The sequence below is a fragment of the Trichosurus vulpecula genome, chromosome 4 (assembly GCF_011100635.1).
Source record: "Trichosurus vulpecula isolate mTriVul1 chromosome 4, mTriVul1.pri, whole genome shotgun sequence".
NCBI lineage: Eukaryota > Metazoa > Chordata > Mammalia > Diprotodontia > Phalangeridae > Trichosurus > Trichosurus vulpecula.
The window spans coordinates 216,684,895-216,705,564 of record NC_050576.1 but is presented as its reverse complement, the minus strand read 5'-3'; the positions used below and the strand labels follow the sequence as shown (position 1 = coordinate 216,705,564).

General features: G+C 38.5%; 1 pseudogene; it reads right to left on the bottom strand.

Moving 5' to 3' along the window:
- The window catches only part of LOC118847017, an 83,878-nt pseudogene extending 78,705 nt beyond the window's left edge, over positions 1-5,173 (bottom strand).
- Between the last annotated feature and the right edge of the window lie 15,497 nt (positions 5,174-20,670).

The following is a 20,670-nucleotide window of genomic DNA, read 5'->3' as shown; positions in this document are numbered from 1 at the left end:
ATTCCAGGTAGACACCAAAAGTGGATGAAAATCCCTGAAAAGAGCTTGGCAAGCCCTCATACCAGAGGTTATAGTCCTCCCTAAACACCCCATACACCCCAGTGTAGAGACATACATACCCCTGGACCTACTAGCAATAAGTCCTTGAGGCAAAACAAGTCAAGCTTGGGAAGAGGCTGATTTTTTATCCATGGGGATGTCCATTGCTCACCACATGGGAGAACTTGGTCCAGTACCTACAAGAACCCAGAACTAGGGTCTATTTGTGAGAGAGATCCTGCAACCCCTGGACTATAATGGTCTCTGGCATGGCACGTGGCACATAATCCCTGCATATTTCCTTATGATTGGTCACTCTCCTCTTAAATTGAATCATTTGCAATTTCCCAAGGGCAATTCAGCCTGTTCTTCTCCTCCTGTTCAATTATGGGCTCAATGCACTGTCCATTTTCAGTGTCCACATGGATACTGGTAGGTGAGCTCTATAGATGATATATATCAATAAATGAGCTCCATGGGGTTATCTATCTAGCTGCATATTGTAGTCTGGAAAAGTCATTCTTTGTAGCAAGTATCTTGCTACAAAGAATGACTATTTAAATATTGACAATAGACCTATATTCCAACTGGAATAAATATTTTTTTCTCTGGAAGCAAAATAAAGTTCTTTGGGGTTTTCCCAATAGTAACTCTTAGGGGCCCATTGACTCCGAACCACATTAACTCTAGGCACTTTAAAAAGTGAGTTCCAAAAGATGGAGCAAAGGAATTGTGGTTGGCTCCTGCAGAGAAAAATCTCAAAATCTGGATGAGAATTACAAAATAGATTCAAGAGTTTGAACTGCCAGCTTTTTAATGGGAGACCAGCTTCTGCTTGCAAACAGGGTGACATTTTGCAAAGGTTACAATGGAGAACATGCCTGATTGGACCTAGAGTAGAATGTTATCAGGATCTCTGCCAAGAAATTACTTTTCTCCCATGGGTTTTTCTTTGCATTGGTTTTCTGGGGAGTAGCCTAAGATTTTCAATGAAAAAGTACCATAGTTTCAATTTCCTTCCAAAATTGAGGAGAGGAAGTGAATTTTGGCAGAGGAGACAATGTGCCCAAGCCTGGTGTTAAAACTTTTCCTTGAAATCTCACAAAAGTCTTACCAAATATTCTGGGGAGGATATTCCAAAATAAAAATCTCATGTTTCAAATTATAAAAAAAAAACCTGGCAAAGGTTTTCAATGAAATCTACTCCCCCCAAAAATTGAAGCACCCACCATTAATAACAATATCATTACCAGGAGTTTAATGGTAAAAGGAGAGTTGGGGAGAGAGAGTAGAGAAGGAATGTAAATTAGTGCAAGTAAGACCAGGAATTTAGTGAGAAGTCTTTTAATTTCTCATTTTTTGTAAGAAATAAGACATTTTATTTTTGTAATGAAAATTGTCATTCAATAAATTTTTTATGAAATCTGAAGTAAAAAATGATTGTACAGTGTTAATAGAGATGCAAACCAACTATACGAGGATCATTTTAGTGAATTATCTGGCACTTTGCATATAAGAAAAATAAAGGCATTATTCTTCTTGGTCCAAGTTAGGAAAACCATTTTTAAGAAAGATTCTGACTGGACAGAATTTAAAATGGCAATCTCTATTTTCAGAAAGCTCATTTTACAGCAGGAAAGTAGATTTACAAAAATCACCCTTTTAAAAGTGAGACCTATTTTCAAAATAGATGTAAAATTTCCATTTCTTTTAAAGAGGTTTTCACTAGTTTGTTGTCCACTGCTGCAGGCTAAGATTCCTTTCTTATTATGAAAGACTTCATAGACATTGGACAGATTGCCATTCATTCCTTTTTTCATCTTTTCAGAAAGAAACCAGCATACTTGCTAGACTAAAACTGACATCTTTAAAGGCACGCAATAAAAAAATTCCCAAAATGATTGTAAGGAAGCCACTCAGCGCCAATAATGTCATTGACAGGCGTGTTTTGCCACTCTTTAAAAAGAATAGCTGAACAAGTTAAAATAGACTTAGTGAAGAATATACAATGTGTTGGAGTCACTATAAGTGGATTAAATATATCCAGGGCCCTCTTTAAATAATTGATGTGTGTACCTGCCCAGAGTTTAAGGCTTAGCAACAGAATCCAGGACAGCAGGAGCCTCAACATAAGCTTTCTTGCAAAAGTTTTTAATAGCCATGCTAGACCTTGAACACAATAGGTAGAAAATATTCCAATTAAATAAGAGATTGTTATGTAAACAAGTACGTTTTTTGTCTGTTCATGTAGAGGATCTACCGCAAAAATTAATATCAAAGTCAGACGACCATAAAAACTAAATTCCCTAGCTTATGAGACATCTCATTTAAGGGTTCTAACTTCCTTTTTGGGGGTATGAATTTCCATAACAGAAGACACTAAAATACTTAATATCCATTTTTTCCAATGAAGATGAAGTCTTTCATTTAGAAAGCATGATGATAGCTAATGACTTTGCGCAACTCTGCCTCACTTGCAAGTCAAGATATCACCTTCGTGATGTCATTGGTCCTCTTTGAGAATGAAGGACAAACAAAAATGACAAAAGGATGGCATTTATTAGAACATTAAGAACTCTTAATGAAGTCACCAATATGGCTGGTACAAATGAATAAACAGCAAAGTCGACCACCTCATCTGCTTCTGGTTGGCCAGCTCATCCCAACCACTCTTTAAGATATGTGTTGCAAGTGCTCCCCTCCTTTCTGAAGTATGTTCAGTCACTATTCCTGGTGACTATATGGAAGCTTGAAGGGGTGTGGTTTCTGGCCATATGTGACTTATCTCTGGACCAGAATTCAATGGATATACTAAAAAGGCCACTCCTTCCTCTAGATTACTTTCTTCATGGCTTTAAAGCATGAGGACAAGTCTTTGAGCTATCTGGAAGACTAGGAGGTGATGTCTTGATCCTACCCTGCTATCCAACATGAACACATGTCCTGCAAAACCAAGACAATTCATAGAATGGAGCTGCCTCTCTTTCATGTCTTCTTTCCTTTGGTACCAGGCCTTGTGAGAAAAGCAAAAGCTTGGAGGCCCATTGGTCTCAGTATTAGCAGCAACTCCTGGCAAGGCAGCTGTACTGGTATTCCCTAAAGAAGCAGTCGCTGACAACAAAGGGGAACACTTGTATTAGGCAGTTCAATCAGTGTCAGGAAAGACTGGTTCAGCAGAGGGAAGAGTGGGCTGGAGCCAAGAGTCTATATCATAAAGAAAAATACCACCAAGGAGGAGATCAATGTTAGACTATTCTTAGGTGAAATGGCAAGTTGGCAGCCTTGCAAAAACTGTTTCCTGCCTCAGTGAGGTTTGAATACTTGCTTTCCAATGGAATCACTAATGTAATTGATGTAAATACATAAGCAATAAAGTTGCCTGCCTTAACTTCTTCCATTGACCAGTCCAACCGATTTCACTAGTCATGCTAACTTAGTGAATTCTGTTCTAATCATTCTGTAATTCACACTACGATTTTTTTTGTACTTAGCATTTTGTTTTTGGTATAGGAATAAAGGATCCATACATACCACATTCATGTATGTACATTAGGTATCTTTCTAAATTTCCCCCTCTTGGGGTAGGGGGAACTCTAGACTAAAGCAAAAAATAGAACTAACTGTCCCAAGAGTCCTCAGAGTTGAGGTGATGAATCAATGAATATGAGAACTCAGAATCCTACTTTCCATATTGAGGAATCAGGTTTCCCAGCAACAAATTTAGTACATATGCATGGACAACTTGACTTGCTCTCATTAACATTAAATTCATATGTGGGTTGAGTGAGGAGTCAAGGATAACATTGAGGTTGCAAACCTAAGTGGTTGGAAGGATGGTGGTATCTTCAATAGTGTGTTGGTAATCAAAATGGGCTCCTTAGCACTTAGTTCAACAAGTGCCCTTGAAGAGTTTGGCCTTTGTTTCCTTTGATTAATTCAGTGTCTTTGATTGAGTCTTACTAGATGCGAAGCCCCAGGCCCAAACCCCTATTAGCTGTAAAACCTTAGTGGGTATGGATTGGCAACTAAAGTGCGGCCCAAGGTGGGGCTAACTCCTGGGAGGGCCTAGTTTGCATGTCTGGGAGAGCAGAGGCTTTTAGACCACATGGGTTTAAGTCTACCTCTTTGTGACGATTCTAGGTCACATGGGTGAGTCGCATATGTGACTCACCCCTGACGCTGAAAAAGATATAAAAACCAGGGGTTGTCTGTCTGTTCTTGGGAGCTCCTCCTTACAGCAGTGGTGGCATGTGACTCTAGGCCAGCCCTTGTTCTGAGCTCCCGGGCTGAACCTAGATGTTGGTAACTATGAATCTGTATTGGGTCTGTCTGTTGATGTTTGTAATTTGTTTGTATTTTGTTCTGAAGTTCATGATGCTGGCTTTTTCCCCTGAACTAAACGACTGATATTTGTATGCTGAATTAAAGTGAGCTTGTCAACCCCTTTAACCTTGCTTTCCTTAGTTAAGCAGATCAAAAGAACCTGTGCTGTTGGCAGCTTTCCAGGTGCTGGCTGTGGGTGGATCTTACACCCCCACAGAAGCTGCTAGCCGGATTGTGGAAACAAATGGCATAGTCGGCAGGGGTTGGCTGTCTGTTCTTTGGAGCTCTCTGCCACAGCAGTGGTGGCATGTGACTCTGGGCCAGTCCTTGTTCTGAGCTCTCGGGCTGAACCTAGATGTTGGTAACTATGAATCTGTATTTGGTCTGTCTGTTGATGTTTGTAATTTGTTTGTAATTTGCTCTGAAGTTCAGGGTGCTGGTTTTTGTCCCTGAACTAAGTGAATGCTGTCTGTATGCTGGATTAAAGTAAGCTTGTCAGCCCTTTCACCTTGCTTTCCTTAGTTAAGCAGACTAAAAGAACCTGTGCTTTCCCAGCGTGTCGGCAGCTTTCTGGGTGCTGGCTATGGGTGGATCTTACACCCCCACAGAAGTTGCTAGCCGGATTGTTGAAACAAATAGAAATAGAGAAGTTCAGAAGAGTCAGGAATATGATGAAAACATTAAAAATTGACATTGTTCTTCTCTGGCTAGTTTGATGAGATCCTTCTTTTTAAAGATAAAACTTCCCTCCAATGAAAATGCTAAAGTTCATACTCAGTCCCAGGCAAACATAAAAGTCATGTTTTTCCATGGCCCTGGTTCATCTAATTAGTTAATAAACTATTCAGGTGAGTCACATTGATAAGAACAGTGAAATTTCTTGTGCTGGGGGCAAGGTTGTATAATCTTCAGTTCTGAGACTTATATCCCTACTTGGGCCACTGAGTGGCTACAACTGCACTCCTTTTCCTTGAGCATTCCATTGGCGTGAACAGGAGCCCATAGGCTCCAGGGCAATGACCAGGTACACTGCCTTACATATGAGGGAGTACTATTTTGAGTTTGAGCCACAGAGGTTACCATTACCTTGGGCAATGGCATTGTAGGGGAAAGTCATTTAATCTTTCTGCAGTTCCATTTCTTCATCTATTAAATGGACATAAGAAAATCTGTTTATCTAACTCATAAGGATGTAAGGGGAAAAAGATTATACAAATATAAAATTCCCAAATTAACAAAATGAAGAATGGAGATCTTAAAGAATTCAATTTCAGGGGCAGCTAGGTGGTGCAGAGCCCTGGGGTCAGGAGGACCTGAGTTCAAATCTGGCCTCAGACACTTGACACATTTACTAGCTGTGTGACATTGGGCAAGTTACTTAACCCCAATTGCTCTGCCTTCCCCTCTCAAAAAAAACCAAATAAACAAGAATTCAATTTCAGAAAAAAAAATAAATCAAGCAAGCCATAAGTGATCTACCAAAAGGGAAAAAATGGTCTAGATGGATTTATAAATGAATTTTATCAAATGTTTAAAGAGCAATTAACACATATTTCATAAAAATTATTTTCAAAAATTAAAAAAGAATTATGTGAGATGATGATCTGAAAATTCTTTCCCCAAAATGAACATTCTATCAATGCAAAACATATTCTTGTGTCTACTGTCTGCTACCAAATGCATTTCTTCCTTCACCTCCTTTTAGGTTTAAAAAAAAAAAGGTTTTTTTTAAAAAAGACACTGACTCTTTGATCCCACGAGATATCTAATTTAAGATATCTATCTAATTTAATTTAAAGACATATAATTAATATCTAATCAAATAGTCATTGATGCTCTTTGCTCAATCCTGGACCATCTCTTCCTCTACATTCTCTAACTTCAAGTCCTTATAAATTCTTGCATGTTTAATTATCATCTTTATGTAGATGACTCCCAGAGCTATCTTCTCTCCAATACTCCAGTCCCACATCATTAATTGTTTATTGGACATTTCAACACATTAATTGTTATTGGACATTTCAACATGTCCAAAATAGAACTCATTATCATTCCCCACCCAGACTCATGACTCTTCTAAACTTCTCTGTTTCTATTGAAGACACCACCATCCTTCCAGTCACCTAGGTTTGCAACCTCAATGTTATCCTTGACTCTTCACTCAAGTCACATATGAAATCAGTTGACAAGTCTTGTGGGCTCTACCTCTACTACATTTTTCCAATTTATCCCCTTCTCTCCCACCTACAGTCGCCCACCTACTTCAGGGCATCATCAACTCTTGGACTATTGCATTAGGCTGATTGGTCTCCCTACATCAAGTCCCTTCCTTCTCCGATCCACATTCCACAAATACTCACTACCTCTAAGATTCTAGGCCAGTTACATAACCACCCTGTGCTTCATTTTTCTCATCTGTAAAATGGGGTTTGATGGCTTTTCTTCCAGGTCTAGTTCTATGACATTATAACTCCAAAGTAGCCAAAGTGACATACGTTAAGCACAGGTATAACCATGTCCCTCTTTCCTTCTCCCCTCACCCCCACCTCCCCAATCAATAAGCTCAGGTGACTTCCTAGGATCAAATGCAAATTCCTTTCTTTTACATTTAAAGTCTTTCACAACTTGGCTCCAGCCAACCAACTTTCCAGTGTTACACGTGGCTCCCCTCCACGTGCTTTATGGTTGAGCCAGATACTTTGGTTGAGCCATATGAAATGGTCTTGCTGTTTCTCACACATATTTAATTTTCTGTCTCCACATCTTTGCAAAGGTTTGTCCACCATGTTTGGAATGTCCTTCCTCCTCACCTCTGCCTTTTAGAATCTCTAGCTTCCTTCAAAGCTTCAAGCATCACCTCCTACAGGAGACCCTTCTTGATCCTTCCAGCTTCTGCTTCTACCACTAAAATTATACTTTGTGTATATTTTGTATAGACTTATACAAGGTGCTGCCCTTTTAAGATGTGAGCCATATGACCACTGAAATGGGAAGAAAAAGCATTGTTGTGAAAAGGAGAAGAAACAAATCACCTTGGTAAGAATTTAAGGTAATACCTCTCTCGCAGGTGTGCAGTTTAGTTGGCTTAAAATGGGTAGGAAAAGAATTTTTGTTTAATTAAAAACTTGTCAAATCTATGTATCAAGAAACACAGTTTTCAAATGGTATATGAGAATTTGGGTTGCCAAAAAGAGCAGAAAATGAATTTTTAACTAATAAAAAAGTTTAAATCACCTTACAAAGAATGTAAGGTGATGCCCCTTTCATAAGCTCATAGTTTGGTGATTGAAAGATAACTCTTTTTTCTAAAACAAAAACAAAAAAAAAACTATAGTAAAGTTTAAATGTGAAGAAATAGCTTTCAGAGACTTTAAGAGGAATTAAGAATTTTAAGAAAATCAGTTTGAGGATTAAGAAAGAGTTGTGGCTTTAAAGCATCATACATCTTCAATTCATTTGCTTGTAACTGTTCTAAGGCTTAAAAGGCTAAAAATTACTTATCTGAGCCATTGAAAGGATGGGACTATACAATTAGCCCAAACAGTTGTCAGAAAAGTAGTGGGGCCCACGGATGAGTCAAGAAAACAGTCTGGTAGAAACCAGCTGGTAGAGATGAATGGGCCTCAGTTGAGATAGTTTGCCAGAGGAATAGGAGGACGTGGTAGATCTTGCCCAGTGGGTAGTCCACTTATAGGCTGTAAGGAAGAAACCCAGAAGAGAGAATGTGAAGTAGTGAGAGGAGAATGGTAGACTCTGACCTGCATCCTTCCTTGTTTTATTTCCACAGGTAACATTGGACACTGGAAGGGAACTGACTGAGATACTCTGACTCCATTGAAATTGTTCCTGCTGATATGTGTGATTTTCTATTGGATCATCAACCCTGGCCATCACTAAGTTGTGGAGGTAACCAGACCCAGATGGCACCTTGAATGTGCTTTCACTTTTTGAGAGGACTCTCTTGCTTTTGTGTTTTTTCTCCAGGTGCATGATTACAGAGTCAACAATACTGAACCTGTGTCATCTTTCACTGTCCATTCAACCATTCTGGAGAGTGATTTGGAACTATGCCCAAAGGTCTACAAAACTCTGCATACACTTTGACCCAGCAATACTACTTCTAGGTCTGTATCCTAAAGAGATCATAAAAACTGGAAAAGGACCCACGTTTATAAAAATATTCATAGCGGTTCTTTTTGTGGTAGCAAAGGATTGGAAACTGAGGGGATGTCCACCAATTGGGGAATTCTGGGACTGGGCTGTGAGTTATTAACCAATAAAAACCAGCTCCACTGATATGGCCTCTGCACCCCAGGATGGAGGTAAGCCAAGGCTAATAAACCTAGAGAGCTTTATTCAGCCTTTTGATGGAGGGGCATCATTAGGTACCATTTCCTACATCCCTGCTCTTTATTCTTCCCTCTTTTTAGGTCTTTTAGAAAATACTCTTACTTTACTTGTCCTATAAATAACAGGACAGTCTCCTATTGGCACCATGCTGCCCCTTGCCTAAAACTCTATAATGGTTTGAACTCTGGATGACTTTGAACCTTCAAACTGGGCATAGGTACCCAACCACCCCCAATCCCACTGTCTGTCTGCTGCTCACCTTAGGCAATGAGGCCATACAGAGACTATCCCTGACAGTAGTTACTCTTCTCTTTGTGAGTAGCAATAAAGTTTATTAAAGGCTATCTCTGTGTGGGTTGTCATTTTCTTATGAACTCTCTGCACTATAATTCTATTGCCCACTTTCTGACTCTTTCTCCTTTAATGACATCCTCTGGGGACTAGGCTTCTCTGCGTCCTCCTGTGTTGGAGAATTTACTTTTCACTGACCTCAGTTCATGGCCCAAGTGACTTCTGAAGGTGACAGAACTGGCCCCAGTTAGATGCCTGTCCCCTTTCCTGCAAGCCTGGTACAGTCCCACACCCTCCAGTTCTCTAGCTAAAGGTTGTGGAAGCAGGCAGGCACAACATGCTTCTTCTTTCCCATACTGCCCCTTTCTCTACAAGGGATAGGGCAGAGTTGAGGTCTCTCTGCTCATTGTCACAGAATGTTGGGATAGGATCAGGGGCACAGTGGTGCTGGCAGAGACTGAAGCAGCAGCAGCAAGGAAATTACTGAGCCAATAGGAGAGCACAAACTGGTGGAATAAGTTGTGCTTCCCTGCTAGGACTAGGGGCTGGTAGAAGTACTGAATGAGCATGCTAGGGGTTAGGGGTTTTCCTTCTTTGCTATTAAGTCATAGATGAGTGAATAGAGAGCTCAACCTGAAGTCAGGGACACCTGAGTTCAAATCTTGTCTCAAATGATCCTAGACAAGTCATTTAATCATTGTCTGCTTTATCTGTAAAATGGGGATGATAATAGCACTTACCTCCCAGGGTTGTTGTGAGAATAAATGAGATAGTATTTGTAAAGTGTGTTATAAATCTTCAAACATTATATTAATTCAAGTTATTATTATTGTCATTGGATTTCTTGGTGTCTTGGTCTGTGAAAACAGCTGCAATTACTTCACTTCTTGTGCGTTATTTTTATTTGGGGGAACTTTGACTGTTAGAAGGACTGGAGAAAATATCTAGCCCACCATTTTGTTGGTCACATGACCTCAAGGTAACTGCTAAAAATCTCCAGATATACATCATTCTGAAAAATCATAATAGTGATTGGCATTTATATAGTACTTTATATAAGTTTGTTTGCAAAGTGCATTTTACAAAAATTATCTCCACAACAAACCTGGGAAGTAGCTGTTATTATTATGCTAATTTTACAGATTCAAAAACTGAGATAGATAGAAGTTTAAGTGACTTCCCTAGGGTCACATAGCTAGTAAGCATTCGAATCTGGATTTGAACTCAGATCTTCCTGACTCCAGGTCCACCACTCTACCTACTGTGCCACCTAACTGCCTTGTTGCACGTCACCCTGGTTGGAATTCTCCTACACTGCCCTGTATTGTCCTCCCTCTCACAGCACAGAAAATATGTTGGCCTTTGAAGGGGATCGTAGTAGTGGTACTAGTACTATTAGTGATAGTGCTAATACTAGCAGTAGTAAGAGTAGTAATGCTAGTACTTGTAGTACTAGTCGTGGTGGAGAGGAAAGATGGTTCTAATTTTATTCTCTTTGTGCAGCACTTTGGTATTTCAAGTATCTATGATCTCATTGATATGGGTACTCTTCCCTGATACAGGCTATTCCTCTATGCCTCTATGAATGTCTTTGTGAGTTACTGTGGCTAAAAGACATATCATCCTGAAACCAACCTGGCAAAGAGCCACTCCATACTTAGCTGGGCTGATTCTTATAGATCTTGTGGACCACAGACCATAGATATATGGCTTGTGTTCAGACCCTATTCACTTTGTATGCTACTGTGGGTTAATAAACACTTACATGTTACTGTTGGTGGTGGTGATGATAAGGAACAAGAGGTGTTCTTTCTGCTCATACAAAAAGGGAAAAAGAGTATGTCTTTTTATTCCATAGACTCTGGGGTTTAGAAAGGTCTTTGAAAAATCATTTAGTTCAAAGGAGTTCTGCCTGCTTAACTGCATATCACACCAGAAAATTTTGAAATGATCTTAGCATGTTGTGGAGGTATGGTGCAACATGAAAAGGATTCCGTTTATTCATTAGAGTTGGTGGGTGCTATGCATAGATAGAGAAGATAATGAAAAGTTGGAAGAGAATGGATGAAATTCATTTTTATTATTAAGTGCTTACCATTGTGCTAAGCACTGGAAATACAAATAGGAAAAACAAGATAGTGCCTGCTCTCAGGGACCTTACACTCTAACAGAGGAAAACAACAAAAAAGAAAAGATTTCAGCAGCAAGTCAGATGGAAAGGCCCAGTGGTCCATAGAGTGCAAGGCACATGACAATGCATCTTCTTTTCTTTCATTTCCTTAGATTAAAAACCGTATCTGGTTCTGATGTCGAACCATTTGACATTGCCAAGAGCTTTCTTTTCTGGGTTTTTAACAGTTATGACTGCGATGGGGAAAAGGCTGCAACCCTTGTGGGCACAATTGCCAGGTTGCATCTCTGCAAAGGTTGCTTTCTTGGATGATGGCTGTGAGAGTTGGGCTGGAAGCAAGGCTGGTGGTCTGAGGGGCGCTGCTGTTCCTAGGGCTCCTAGGGTACATACTCCTGTGTGATCTACACTGGGGTCTCAGGATAGATGGTGGAAGTGATTTGATGCACCTAACACCTACCACCTCTTATAACTGTCTTTCTATGAGATGCTTCTCTCTGTGGAGTCAGGGAGAGAGTGTGTGTAGATTTCACTATAAGGGTCAATAAGGAGTCTACAGAAAAGAAAGAGAATGAAAATGATTCGGCTAGACAGGCTTGCCTGTCCCAGTGGTGGCAGCTGGTCAGCAGATGGTGTTGGTGTTGTCAGTGGCATGTTGGCAGTCCTTTCTCCACAGGGGTTGCTCTCTTAGATGCTGTCAGCACTCTGGTGGAAAGACAGGATAGAAAGAGGGGAGAAGAGACATAAAGAAGATAGAAAAGATCAGCAAAAGAGGAGAAGTTAGAGGAAGAAGACACAGCATACCAATGCAGTCTTCATGTTGTCTGGTTGTATTTTGGAATTGGTAAGTGATATTTGAATAGTTGGCACATATAATACTTTAAGGTTTGCAAAGCACTTTACATACGCAGGTTATACTACTGACACAGAGTACGTCTATTTATTTAATAAGCTAAAGAAAGTCCTCCCAATAATAGTTACTCATATCTATGTATTAAATTTCAGTCTCTTAGAATTAACTAACTATTCAACTTATTGAATATATAACTTATTAACAATGGAATAAATAGTAAAATAATGGAATAAATAATAAAAATATTTACAATATTTTATTTGTGAGAAAGATCACAGCTAGAGTTACCTCAAACCCTCACTATAATAATAAATTCACTTCTGAGACATAATTCCGTTAAGTTCACTCAAGACACCAATTAAAATCTCTCAAAAATTGGTTTTTTTCTCCTTAAGATAAGAGTTAGATTCAGTTGCTCATGAAATAAATTGTTTCAGTCGTTTTTGATTTGTCCTCACTTTAGCAACCACAGATCTCTCTAAAGTGTATTGTAAACTACCAGTTTCTCACAGACTTCATAGAAATATCTTTATAATATTTCTTTATAAAATAACCATTGGTGGCTCAAACATTTTTTCATCATCCTTTTTTCTATCTGTCTTCTCTACAGACACCTCATAGATCCTCACAGATTAACATTAAACCCCCACACACTCTGCCTGACTCCATAGAGAGAAACATCTCATAAAATGACAGTTAAAATTGTAACTCCAAAATGTCAGCCAAATTGCCTTTTCTTGAACTTTCATTTTCCTCTTAAAATTCAGTAAAAATAGTTTTAATTTATTAGTCTCCGTGGGACAGTCTAGTAAAATAGCTATTACATTTCTCCCCATGGCCAAAAATTTTCAATCCCCTGGAAATCATTTGGGGGTACATCAAATTATTATTATATGTAATACACATATCATAATACAAATTGCTTTAAAAGTTATGAGCTGACTTATCTCAAAATTTTATAGATTGTCTCTTTTCCTTAGAAGTCTCTATAAATGAGGTTTTATCCAAGAAAAGGACTGCCTCTAGGCTCAGTCTTTCCCCCATATCTGACTTAGGGTTCTCCACAGTTCCAGTAAAGGTTGTTGGATTTCTATATATAGTGTCTTCCTCACTAGAGGCATAACTTTTTCAGCCATTGTCTAACTCAGACTGTCTAATTGTATCTGGTGTACAGTCTCCTCTTAAAAGATCTCTTAACTAATTGTTCATCACTATTTCACTCCTAAGGGAATCTTGACTAGATCTCCTACAGGAAATAGTTTCTATGAATTATTTTTATAGACATCTCACTGTTGCCACCACCACCACCACATTTGGATGTTATTCTATACACCAGCAGATTGTCCAGTCTCTGAACGGCTTAAAAAGGAATAGGTCTGCATCTATCAGCTTTTTTGTCGGTTCCTTGAATTTGAAGTTTTTCAACTAAACCCTATAACCTGTTTGTAGCTATTGATAATGAACTTGAACATAATATTGTAACTTTGTTTCTGTCAGAAGTTTTTGAGCTAAGGTTACAACAAGTTGATAAACTTTCTTCAACTTGTTTCCCAAACATGAAATATTTTGATTATGAAGAAACTCTATCCTTTTCATCCTGAAAGACTCCTAATCACAAATGGGTAGATAGTCATATTTCATGCCTAACTAAACATTAGTAAATATGGTATAAAATCTGTGACATCATTTCTTTTAATTTTAATTCTCTCCTTCCCACTTCTTTCTCCTTCTTTCATTGAGAAAGCAAGAAAAACAAAACCTGTTACAAATGTGTAGAGTCAAGCAAAACAAATTTCTGTATTAGCCATGTCTGAAAGAGAAAATTTGTTTCAGTCTATGTTATGAGTCCACCACTTCTCTATCTGAGGTTGATTAGCATTCCTTTTTTCCCCTCTGGAGCTGTGATTGGTTCTATTGTACTGATCAGAGTTTCTAAGCCTTTCAAAGTTGTTTGTCTTTACACTATTGCTGTTGTATAAACTGTTCTCCTGGTTCTGTTCTCTTCACTTTGAATCAGTTAATGCAAGTCTTCTCAGGTTTTTCTAAAACCATCCCCTTCATCATATCTTACAGCAAAATAGCATTCTACTGTGACATCATTTCTGGTGGTGTATACACATGAACTAAAAATGCCCCATGTTGGGTCCACTGAGATTTTTTGGTTCAGGTTTCATTTTTCCCAACAAGCTCATGAATGCTTCATTGAAAAACTCAGATTATGGGTTTCCTTAAAGTTGATAAGGTGTAGTTCTTGATTTTTTAAATACCTGCCAAAGGCAGTATTTCTCTGAGTAATTCATTTTTGAAGTTTATATCATGGCCAGAATGAATCCTGTCAGAGAATCCATACACTGAAAAATATTTCTCCCATAATACCTTAGCAGTTGTAGAAGCTTGTCTATGTCTGACATATCTATGCATATTTGATAAAATGGTCAGCCACTACTATGTTCTTCCTTATGTTCTAACTACCTCCTTCCAGTGGTAAAAAGTCAGTGCTGATTAGTTCCAAAGGTTTGCTAGAATTTATATTATCCAAGCATGCATCACGAGTTAGTAGTACTTTTCTTTGTACATAATGAGAACAAGTGTCACACTTCTTAGTGATATCTGTAGTCATCTTGGTTCAGAAAAATCCACTTCTTACCAGTTCCAGGCTTCTCTGTTGACCTCTATCTTGACCAAATACATCATGTAGAATTTTCATGGCCCTAACACGACACACTCTGGTTAACACCAACTGTTTCTTGGTACCATGTGTGGGAACAATGACAATCCTGTACAGTACTTCATTGAACAACCCCAACTTCTACCATAATTCATGTCTTCATTTGAGCATCATTGTGTCACTTCTTAGCTTAGATTGCTTCATAAATTCCTTCACAAGTCATCTGTTCTCTTTGCTGATTATTCATAGATAATTAAGGCAAAAAAGATTTTAATGAAACAAGTATGATGTTGGTCTGGTGCGTGTGAAGACCCCAATAACTTGCTCCACTGATGCAACCTCTTCATGTGGAGAACACTGAGAAGGACACTGCTTCCAGGAGAATAGTGATATCACGTAAAGGAAATGGTTGGAGAGATAGTGGAGATGTTCCATAACTGGTTCCAATCAGCTAAGCACATGATAAAAGGGAAAGCTCTTTGATAGCTTTTGGAGGCATTCAAAAAGGCCTGTCAGCACCAGCATTCCCTCTTTCCCCCAGTCACTCTTTAAGATATAGGTGATTTTTTTTCACTCATTGCAACTGATGAGAGACTATGCTGTAAGGATGAAGGCATTAGGGCCTTCTCCCCTGTGTGAACACTGAGAAATAGATCTCAGACCTTGGCATCTGTATTTGTTCTTTTCCATTGTGGGTGAAGAGAGTGGAGATTCTATGACCTTTCTTGGCATCCCAGTGTCCCAGGCAAGATTTTTTAGCCAGTTTAGCATCAATGTCCCAAAGTGCAAGGATCAATCTTCTGGACCCACGCCAGTGAAAGCTGAGAGCACCCATCCAGCTGTCATGCTACATCTGGACATCAGCTTGATGGTACCATTGCTATGTAAGAACAGAGCTAAATTTTGGCTCCCAGACACTGAGGTGATAAGGAGAAGAGTATGCCTTGCCTCCAAGCTACTGGATGGGGTGAGATGTTTAGATTTTTGTCCTTGCTACAACTTTGAAACAAATATCACTTTTTGAAAGCTAATTGATGTTAAGTGATTAAGTGGCCATCTACAATTGGTGCTTTCACTTGCTTTTATTTCATACTCTTCTTAATTCTGCAGTCTAGCTTCAACAGAGTCTGCTCCCACCAAAGTTACCGATGCTCTTTTAATTGCCAAATCTAATGGCCTTTTCTCAGTTCTCATCCTTTTTGACCTCTCTGGAGCCTTTGATACTGTTGATCATACTCTTTCTCATACTTTCTTTTCTCTGGGTTTTCAAGACACTGGTTCTCCTCCTATCTGTCAGACTGGTCCTTCTCAGTATCCTTTGCTGAATCTTCACCCCGTTCATGTCTGCTAACAGTGGGCATCCCCCATGGCTCTGTCTGGACCCCCTTTTCTTCTCCATCTACATTATTTCACTTACTAGAGGCAATTTGGTAGTTTAATGGACCTAGAGCCAGGAAGAGCTGAATTCAAATCGGGCCTCAGACAGTTACTAGCTGAGTGACCACGGGCAAGTCACTCAGCATCTATTTGCCTCAGTTTCCTCAACTGTAAAATAGTGATGATAATCATAGCACCTTTCTCTCAGAGTTGTTCTGAGGATTAAATAATATATTATTTGTTAAGTGCTTAGCACAGTGCTCGGCATGCAGTATATACTAAATAAATGCTTATTTCCTTCCTTCATCGGTCATCTTATCAGCTTCCATGGATTAAATTATCATCTCAATGAGATAATTCTCAAATGAACTACCCCCCCCCCACTTCTCTTCTGCCATACAGTCTTGCATTGACAACTGCCTATTAAACATTTCAAACTGGATGTCCCATGGACATCTTAAAATCGAGATAATCTAAAATGGAATTCATCATCTTTCCCTCAAAACCCTCCCACTTTCCCAAATTTCTCTGTCATTGCCAAGGGCACCACAATCCTCCTGGTCATTCAGGCTCAAAACTTAGATGTCATCCTTGACTTTTTACTTTCAACCGTCATCGCCAGTCTATTGCCAAGTCTTGTCAATTCTATCTTTGTTCACTTTTCTCCTCAGATGCTGCAACTGCCTTGGTGCAGGTCCTCCTCACTTCATACCTGACCTATTACAATAACATTCTGGTAGGTCTACCTGCCTCAAATCTCTCCCCAGTGAAATCCATCCTATACTCACTTATCAAAGTGATCTTCCTAAAGTGCAGGTATGTCACACACACCCCCACACACACTCAGTCACCTTCAGTAGCTCCCTATCACCTCCAGGATTAACTATAAAGTCCTCTGTTTGGCTTTCAAAGCGAAACATAACCTAGTCCCTTTCTACCTTTCTAGCCTTCTTTACTCCTTTCCACATACTCTATGATAACAGTGACACTAACTTTCTTGCTGTTCCCCATGTAAAGCACTCTGTTTTTCAACTCAACAACATTTCTGGAAACTTTGAAGTTATTTTGATGTACCCCCCCCAAAAAACAGGTAGTCTTTATTACCCAGTCTACCGAGTATTAGTCCTTTCATAGATTGCAAAGCTATTCATTACAAGTGTCATTTAAAAATTATTGTAATGTTATGGTTATTCAGGATCTACTATCCAGCATAGCAGTACATGCTGCACTTTCAATTTTCGCTGTTACTTCTGGATGAGGTTCAATGATTCCGGGTGGATTAGACCCATAATGTTGATGATTCCGTGCCAATTGTTTTTTGCATCTGAAACAAAATTCCAGGTGACAAAGTAGATAGAGTGTTGGAATCAGGGAAACCTGAGTTCAAATGGGGCACATGACCCTGAGCAAGTCACTTAACCACTGCTTGCCTCAGTTTCCTCACCTGGAAAATGGAGCCAGCAATAGCACCTACCTCCCAGGGTTTTAGCAAAGGTAAAATGAGATAATATTTGTAAAGCACTTCACGACCCTTAAAAGTACTATATATGTGGCAGCTATGTGACATAGTGAGTAGAGCACCAGCCCTGGAGTCAGGAGGACCTGAGTTCAAATCCGACCTCAGACACTTGACACACTTACTAGCTGTGTGACCTTGGGCAAGTCACTTAACCCCAATTGCCTTGCCTTCCCCCCTCAAAAAAAATAAAAATAAAGTACTATATAGATTATCATCATCACCATCATCATCTCATCTTTGTTCCTAGATGCTGGTTCTATAGACCCCAACTTCTTTAGCACCAAAGCACCAAAGGAGATGCAATTTTGACCCAAGCTACAGCAGAACCAGCTTTTTCTAATCTAAGAGACCTAGCTTCTCTCTTACTCACAGGAGAGCTGTCCCTTTCTGGACTCATTTTTTTTTCAACTTCTTCGTTGGCCTAAATGTTCTTGGCCAATTCCTCCTCCTCAGGAAGAGGTATATAAATCATTTCCCAAATCATTGTTCCCTATGGTAAAGGTATTCGGTATCTTTGAATGGTTCAATGAATCCAGTAATTTGCAGAGTACAGACTGAGCGGATTCCCCAAGCCTGAACTTACTATGAATTACCTTGCAATCTCCAAGTTCTTTGATCTTTCTTTTCATAGTCTTATAATGTTCTTATTTTAATCTCTAAGTCCACTCCTAAAAATAGGACACTCATATTAATTTCTAGTCTAAAAATATCACAATAACTATTAAACATATCAATATTTTAAAATAATGATAACAAAATTTTTATTTAGCAAATTGGTAATCCTAAAATCAATATGCAGTCTATATAGCAACAAATAATTAAAATTAGATAATTAATATGTATGAAATAAAACCATAAAATAGGCAAGTAAACACTTTGCATTTAGGTTTTATGAGGAAAACATCTATGGAAAAGAAATAAGAAAAAAATTAATTGCAGATAGGGTAAAATGTTATGCAAAATTGCAGATAAGGTAAAATGAGGCAAAGTGTACATGAGTCAACCATATTTACTTGTAGACCACCTTTGAGACTTATAATTGACTTGTTCTCATGATTAATCTTATCATGACAAGCTCTAGGGTAACACAGGGGTATGTTTGGATATTATCTTATTAATGAATGAAATTTCAGCTTCTGTCATGAGTTACCCAGTTAGCTGAAACTCCTAACCCCAGTTCATTAAACATAATTTATTTTAAAAACTGAAGAAACTTCCTTTCCCAATAATAATTACTCACATCTATGTATTAAACACCTGAATCTCCTAAAATTAAATACTTTAAATTTACGGAATATACAATTTATTAAGAATGGAATCAGTAATAAAACAAAGACATAATTATTTACAATATTTTAGTTGTGAGAAGGATCACTCCCATAGTTGCCTTAAAACCTCACTATAACAACAGATAAGTTAACTTCCGAAAATACAACTCTAACCATTTACTTCACTCAAAATACCAGTTAAAATCTCTCAAGAATCCTTTTCATATTTCTCCTCAAAATGAGTCAAATTCAGTCTTTTAGCAGATAATAATAATAATAGCTAACATTTATGTAACCTGTACTATGTTCCAGGTTCTGTGCTAAGCATTTTACAATTATTTTCTCATTCGATCCTCACAACAACCCTAGGAGATAGGTATTACTATTATCTGTGTTTTGTAGATGATGAAGCTGAGGCCAAGAGAGGTTAAATCCCTTGCCCAGGGTCACAGGGCTAGGATGTGTCTGAAACCAGGTTAGAATTCGGGTCTCCCTGACTCTAGGCCCAGAGCCCTATCCACTACCCTACCTTGTCCTCTAACAAACTTATTTTTGTCCTTTTTTTTGTACTCTCTTTAGCTATCACAAGGAATGCACTGAAAACTGCCAGTTCCTCATAGATTCATCATAGAATTCTCTTTATGTTTTTTTCATAAAATAGCAGTTGACAATTCTAACAAAAAAGAAATTTCTCCTCACCATCTTTCTCTCTGCTTTCTCATAGATCCTCACAGGTTAATGTTAAATCCGCACACACTCTGTCTGACTCCATAAAGAGAAGTAACTCATAGAATGACAGTTAAAACTCCAACTCCAAACTACCCTTTCCTCAACATTGCATTTGGCTCTTAAAGATACATTAACCATTTCTGTAGTCATTATGGGAGATGGTAATGAAGTCTATAGCTACACATACATTATCTCATTTGGGCTACAAAACAATTGTTTGATATAGGTAATATAGGTATTATTATCATGACTTTGCAGATTAGGAAACTGAAGCTTAAAGAGGTTAAGTTTCTTCCCCATGATCACACAGCTAGTATGCATTAGAAGTCAAATTTAATCCAAGGTCTACACTGCCAAACTCCTTCAGATTCAGTATTCATTCAACAAATACTTACTAAGTACCTAGTGTTTGAAAATCATAAGTAATTCAAGATTACTCAAAAGAGATTGCCCCCAAAGGCAGCATGATATAATGGACTACAAACCAGCCTTAGAAAATCAGAAAGACCTGAGGAAAAGAACTGCTTCTGACATATATATGACACTGAGAAAGTCGCTGCACCTCGTAATGCCCTGAAGCATCTCTCTAAGACTGCAAGGGCTGATCTTCATTGGTAGGGTGGTCTTTAGCATCAGCGCTGTCAAACTCTGATAGAACTCCTGCCAGGTATGTATTGATTTAGAAAACCACAAATTAACATCATCTATGTTTAACTATATTTTTATTTATTCTGTTAAATATTTGTCAATTACATTTTAATCTGGTTGGGGCAATACTCAAGAGCTAGGCCACAAGTTTAATACCTCTGCCTAACTAGTGAAATCTCAGGTTTGGGACAACAATCCCCTTAAAATCCAAGCAAACAAACCAAAAAAGAGCTTGGCCTAACAATCCACACTAACTAAATGGAAAAAAAAATCCCTTTTGTCTGGACCATAAAATGAAATTAGATGATGAATCCATTAAATTATTTTGTTGATCGATATATACCAATAATAATAATAGCTAGCATTTATATAGCTCTTTAAGGTGTGCAAAGTCCTTTACAAGTATTAGAAGCTCATTAGCTCCTCACAACAACCCTAGAGCATAGGTGCTAATATTATTCACATTTTATACATGAA